This window comes from Lytechinus pictus, unplaced genomic scaffold (genome assembly GCF_037042905.1).
Source record: "Lytechinus pictus isolate F3 Inbred unplaced genomic scaffold, Lp3.0 scaffold_19, whole genome shotgun sequence".
Classification (NCBI taxonomy): Eukaryota; Metazoa; Echinodermata; class Echinoidea; order Temnopleuroida; family Toxopneustidae; genus Lytechinus; species Lytechinus pictus.
In genome coordinates, this window is record NW_026974140.1 from 19,260,851 (window position 1) to 19,267,817 (window position 6,967).

General features: G+C 37.5%; 1 long non-coding RNA gene across 1 annotated transcript; it reads right to left on the reverse strand.

The window, feature by feature from the left end:
* Positions 1-268: 268 nt before the first annotated feature.
* LOC135157704 (uncharacterized) lies at positions 269-5,649 on the reverse strand. The gene is made up of 4 exons (XR_010296677.1): positions 5,541-5,649; positions 2,221-2,310; positions 1,633-1,853; positions 269-1,114 (listed from the first exon to the last, which is right to left on the reverse strand). It is a non-coding gene; the product is annotated as an uncharacterized LOC135157704 (long non-coding RNA).
* Between the last annotated feature and the right edge of the window lie 1,318 nt (positions 5,650-6,967).

Consider the following 6,967-nt stretch of genomic DNA (forward strand, 5'->3'; position numbering starts at 1 on the left):
AATATGATCAAAAGTCGTTTATATGACACAAAAATTTAATTTACTGTCTACATTTATCACTATGAATGATAAGATACTCGGAAAAAATGTCAAATATATTTCATGGCTAATTGCAAACAGTCTTTAACAGGTACCTTTTCCATCAGTTAACCTCTGCTCGCACTTCGCGGTCGTAATATATATTCAGTTGTATATACATCTTTTTCAAGATAACAAACATTGCCCAGAATGTTCAAATTTTAGGAAAAAATACATAAATTTCAGCTGTTTAAAGTAAAAATAATCATATCTTTATGAATAAGATGAGAAAACTCAATTTGCATTGACTTTGTACACAAAATCACGTTTTGGAACAATTTTTGGTCTGACATGCACTTACAAAATGTTGCGTAATTTCGAAACCGCATACCCGGGCGTCGTAAATTTGGTCTCAAAAGATGCGCGAGACTTAAAAGTATAAACTCTGCCGGTGGCGCGGTCAAAAAATTTCGCGCGGCGGAATGATCGCAGAAAATTTTAGGGTTAAGCATTGATTCTTAATTAAAAAAAAGATAAGTGAGACAATAGACTTGAATAATAAGAATGACCTAAAGTCAGTCCATCTCTTGGCAAAACTGAGTTAAGTATGATACAACTGTTGCTTATTAACCCAACATGTGTGTCATTTATATCCACCCAGAAGTACCTAACCTTTTATCAAACAAGAAAAATATTGTGAATTTGGGTTTTAAAAGCAAGATGGTCATTAGATCACTATTGAAATACAGGAATGCGTGGAAACACCCCAACAACTAAGAAAATATTATTTTCTTTGCAAATAAGTAATAAACCTGTCAATTTATTACATCCTGGTGTTACAAGGTACAGGAGTTTATGTCTTGAGATGGTGCTGTCCAAATTGGCTGTGGTACAGTAGCTTTAAAACCTCTAGGAATAGATAGCTGGTGACAGTCAAGAGATGTACGGGATTGAGCAAGCTACCAGTTTTAACTCAGTGTCCATGTTCATGCGTAGATTATGACATGGCCAATGGAATGCGAAATAGCACGCTATCTTGATTGATTGACGAGAGAATGCAGGCAGGAATTCATCAAAAAAGAAGAGCAACGGATACCTGCAGTAAGGATCAAGAACAGAATACATATTAAAAAAATTGCTCTTCAGTATTCTTTCTAGAAATATATCTTCATTGATGTAACAATTAATAGTAATACCCCTTTTACCTGAAGAAGCAAAATGCATTTTCTTTTCGATTTCTCATTTCTCCTGCAATAGAAAATTTTGCAGTTAACTCTTTAAAATTGTCTGATCGTACATATGAAGAGAATCAAATTATAATAAAATTTGACTAACAACAGGACTGAAAAAGGATGAAATACAGTATGTAAGGGCCAAGTTGACTGCATACATACAAGTAAGATCATGTCAGCTTGGGTGAAGTTGCATAACCGCTCATGATGGCTTTAAGCTCACATCGTTATTTTGTATTCATAATGTATTATGACTATTTTGTCTTTATTATGGATTATTTTTACATAAGTTTGATTTGTATTGTATTAAGGAAAAAAAAACAACATACTATTGACAAAAGCTCATTATCATGGGACATTAAGTAGATGGGAAATAACTCACCAACAGCAAACAAATGAAGTGAAGACAATTGTATCAAAGTACTGGAAAAGAACCCTTCCTCAGATATTCACTCCCTGATCCTGTTCTAGCATTCTGGTGATGTGCATGGCCGTTTTCTTGGAGAAGCATACCAGAGTTGAAAAGACTCATCTGTGCACCATTCAAGCATTATTCTCCCCATATCTTGGTCCTCAAGGTGACATTCCAACATGTTCAAGTATCTGTGGGTTAGATAAAGTAAAAAATAAAATTTTAAAATGTGGACGAGTTAAATAATATGGATTGTGGACATGCATTCCGAGATCATCACCTTTTTTGCCATATTCCGAACATCGTCACTCTAAAGGTAAACTGCCTACCCAATCAAAATAATGGAAAGGAAATTACAAATGACTTTAATATGTTCTGCAGTAAGTGTAAAATAATAAGATTACAGTTATCCATCAAACAGGTTTTCATTTATTGTGATAACAAAAAAAGATGGCCCCTAAAATATAATTGGTTACAGTTGGCATAAAATAGGAAACCGATATATCAAGATTTTCTTATGGTTAGAAAATTAATGAAATAAAAAAAAATGAAACAAACCTCTCTTTCCATACTCCATACTCAACAATGATGAGTGACGACACTGTTGGAGAACATTAGCCATTTTCAGTATTGTGGCTTAGGTAGTGCCTAATAATGAAGAAATAAAAAGGAAATAAAAATCTTACTATGATATGAATAACAATCAGTAGTAGACTTGATAAATTCTGATATCGTAATACTGTATGATATTTATCTTTATCAAGAATTAGACAGGAATAACTGTTGTTTTGGGGGATTTATTCAACAATTTCTGACATTTTACTATAATCCCAATTGGTAAGCAGAGCCAAAGAAGTTCAGCGGAACAACCAATGTACATAGATAGAGTCGCAGACTGACGCTTTTGGTCTAATCTAGAATCTACTTGTTAGTACAAATAGTAATATTTTGTGTGCTCCTGTTGGTACTTTAAAGGGATTTATTTGATCTAGGGATCAAATAGAAATAATAAACATGCACAATGACTTCAAAATTGTCTACCTGCATGTTAATTAAATGGTAGACCAAAAATTTCAGTCTCTACTCTCTGTATATTGGTTGTTCCGCTGAACTTCTTTGGCTCTACAGTGGGGATGATTGATGGTAGCATTGTCTTTCCGTTAATGTCCACAATCATTATATTATTATGGCATATGAACGTCAAGTTTGACTTGACCTCAATGACCTGAATTTTGCCGGGACCGGCAGGTGCAATAAATACCGTGACTGGGCGAACACCCATCTTTGACGAATAGTGTATTGGTTTTAAAGTGCATAGGTTGTGACTCTCCTATACACGGGACCAACATTTGCGTCCTTTCCGATGGACGGAGTGTTTTCCAACTGCATTCACACCTGCACTAAATACAGTGATGAGAGTCTGAGACATGCTAACAGGAACACACAATGCTATAGCATCAGATTTTTTGTTAGACAAATTTTGGCTTGAACGGGACCATGGGCGGAAATCCCAGGGGGAGATATGTCCCCCCTACCAAAAATAGTAGGGGGGACACAATATCAAATGTCCCCCCTACTATTTTTGGTCTTTTATGATGGAGAAAAATGCATCATTAACATTCGAAATAATACATGTATTTTGGACTAAATGACCTTACATTTTGGGTGAAAACCTTTTTTTTTTTTTTTTTTTTGCTTGTCAAATTTTCCAGAGTGAATAAAATAAGATGAGGGGAAAACTTGGAAAATAAAAACAATCTTTCATGTCACTATATAAAATTTTCGCTCATGCTTCGCGCTCGCATTATTTGATTGTTGAAATATGTAACGTCTTCAGGGCTAATTGCAAACAGTCTTTAACAGGTACCTTTTCCATCAGTTAACCTCTGCTCGCACTTCGCGGTCGTAATATATATTCAGTTGTATATACATCTTTTTCAAGATAACAAACATTGCCCAGAATGTTCAAATTTTAGGAAAAAAATACATAAATTTTCCGAAAAATTTTGCTCGCGCTTCGCGCTAGCATTATATAAGGACAATGATATCATATATTTATGTTGATTTATAAGAATAAAGCTAAAAAGTGACCATGAGGACTACTCCTTCAATGAAACAGACAAAAATTACCTTCAACCAGCCGATCAGGGATTAACATATCATATGGCTGAAAATGTTTTCACCCCCCCCCCATTGGCGAAGGCTGGATCAGCCCGTTGTCCCCCCTACCTTTCGGGACAGATTTCCGCCCATGAGCGGGACTCGAACCCCTCACATTGAGATCTACAATCTTATCTGAAACATGCGCTCTAACCTACTGAGCTACGCTGCCTCCCAATGTAAATAAAAAAATTGTTAAAGAAAACAATCCCCAGAAACAAAGGTCATTCCAAATAATCTAGATCTATACACAGTACTAGGTGACATAAGTTTTAGAACTTTATAGAAGAGATTAATACAAAAAAATAAGAAATACAGGGGTCTATAAATTATAATGATGAGTCATGGCCTCACGGGTGCATTTATTTTTTTTTCAAAGAAATATCAACATTCCCAAACACAAAGTCACAGTATTTTTTCTTCTTGGAGGGGGGGGAGGGGTTGGGGACAAAACTTGATGAGTGTGCAGTTCTTTTTTATAGTTTTATACACAGGCTCCATCATGTGGATCAATCCACCACTATCTTTAACCTGGGTGAATGCCCCCCCAAAAAATGAGTAATCATTCTATCATGACCTTGTTCATTGATTGAGTGATGAGTAATGACTCAAAAATTGAAATAAAGAAAACATCAAACTTTAAAGTAAACTTTCTGGTCACTTTACTTAGCTTGTCTTTGCGATGCCAGTGACCGAGTGAGTTTTGCAGTTGCCATACCGTAATTACTATAGTCTAGGCCTAGTCATTTATGATAACCCTGCCCTGGCCAGCATGGCCATAGCTACATTGGCGGCGGAAGCCAAAAAATTAAGGGGGGGGGGGGCAACCTGAAATTTTTGGATGGACACGGAAAAAATTTGACAAGCCCAAAAAAAGGTAGCGTAGCTCAGTCGGTTAGAGCGCATGTTTCGGATAAGATCGTAGATCTCAACGTGACTCGTGAGGGGTTTGACTTGAGTCCCGCTCATGCCGAAACGCGTCTAACAAAAAAATCTGATGCTATTTAGCGTTGTGTTAGCGTGCCTCACCACTGTATTCAGTGCAGGTGTGAATGCAGTTGGAAAGCACTCCGTCCATCGGAAAGGACGCAAATGTTGGTCCCATGTATAGCCTATAGGAGAAACCCAACCTATGCACGTTAAATCCAATACACCGTCACTATTCGTCAAAGAGTACGGTAGGGTGTTCACCCGGTGTATTGCACCTGCCGGTCCCGGCAAAATTCAGGTCAATGATTGTGGGCATTAACGGAAAGACAAGACAAAAAAAAAGGTTATTAAACCTAAATTTTAGGGATCGCAAAAAATTTTGACAAGCAAAAAAAAAAAAAAAAAGTCATCAACCTAAATTTTAGGGGGGACAGGTCCCCCCCCCCCGCCTTTCCAATGGCCCATGCCATGCAGATCTAAGCTTTATAAGGACATTATCATGATATTGGGAACACCGTTCACTTCATTTACAGCAGTTTTCCTGAACGCGGTCGATCGTGATCCTTGGAGTGTGTATGGACAGACTGCACAGGACAGTCAGTCAGTCACACACAAAATTGAACGTATGGGACTGTGTCATTACTTCATGCTGTAACTCTTGATGTAAGACTTCCGCGTCATCAGGTATTCCGAATCATATTCTGATATTTCGCGTTGGCACAGATAAATGAAAAATCAGCCGAAGGCTCTACAATGATCAAAACTCTTACGTCAAAATGCATACTTACGGTTTTGTTCGAAGATGTGAAGATAAATACGGCATTACGACCCCCTTCCCGTCCATATCGTCGGCTCGTTCTCGCGATGCAGAAAATAAAACAATTATTGTTCATGTTGATAATCTGCTATCTGATTGGTCAAAATCAGTGGGCTAATTTAGCCCACGATTTCGCCCATGGCCAAAGGGGTGGCTAAATTTGTGACGTCAAATGACGCGATTTAGCCCACGATTTAGCCCGGGCTAAGTTAGCCGAGCTTCGAGAAATGCAAAATTTAGCACCATGGGCTAAATGACGTCAAATGACGCGATTTAGCACCATGGGCTAAGTTAGCCACCCTTCGAGAATTCGGGCCTTAGTGGGTGGGCCATATTTCTCATGGATTCTGTAATCTGTTTGGTCGATTTGTTTGTGAGACAAACCGTATTTACCTGTTTTACTTGGTCACTTTTACTGTGATCATTGTGATGTCATGAATGACTTACTTTCAAAAATCACTCTCAAAATGCAGGTTGTTGCAGTTTTCTTGTAGTTCAATTCTATTGATTTCCCTTATTCTACAATAATATAAGGATACACTTAAAGAGATAAAATCGTTACACCCTGCTTGTTCTTGCGCTTATACAGGAAATATCCACGTTCTGGTTTCAATCGGCCTCTGCCCTCATGGAATTATGGAACCAGAACGTAGACATTTTCTGTATTACGTGAACAAGCAGGGCGTAACTAATAATATCCGGTGAGTTAATGATAGCTGATCATCAGATGGTGGTAGTTTTCTACGAAACGACTTAGCTAGATGCAACAAGTAGTACCGTTGATTGCTCACTAGGGGAAGTAGAAGGGATAATGGATTAGTCTTTGTATACAGTCTTTATGCCTGCTGGCTAGTGGGAATGATGGTGTATGTTTGCTCTAATTGAGGTGGTTTAGTGCATGATGAGAAAGGGCTATAGTTATACCATGGTGGTATTCCAGTATATTTTATTGCCAATTATGTGCTACCAATTAAAATTTGGTTTTTGGGATGTTCCACGTTTTACAAATGAAGCTTCTCAGCGGACCTCTTCATTTCCATCTTAATATTGATAATTCACCGAAGCTTTTTACTTGCAATTTTAAATTTACTTATCCATTTTATTTTTCAATATTTTCCAGCATAGATTGGGATCTGTATTTTTTGAAAAGCTCTAGGAGTGATCAGACATACATTTTTACTCTAAATGTAAATCTCTTGTTGTTTTCTGGCCTTTCTATAATTCCATGAAGATGAACCTGGGTGCCACATCACAGAGATCTCCATGGCCAAACTGTGTACAGCTTCTCATGTCTCCAGTAGATTGATGAAATACCCCTGAGGCCATTCTTATTAGCCTTGGTGTCCAACAAGCTTTGGAGTATCATCATCAGTGGTTAACCATCCTAGGTGAAGTCTT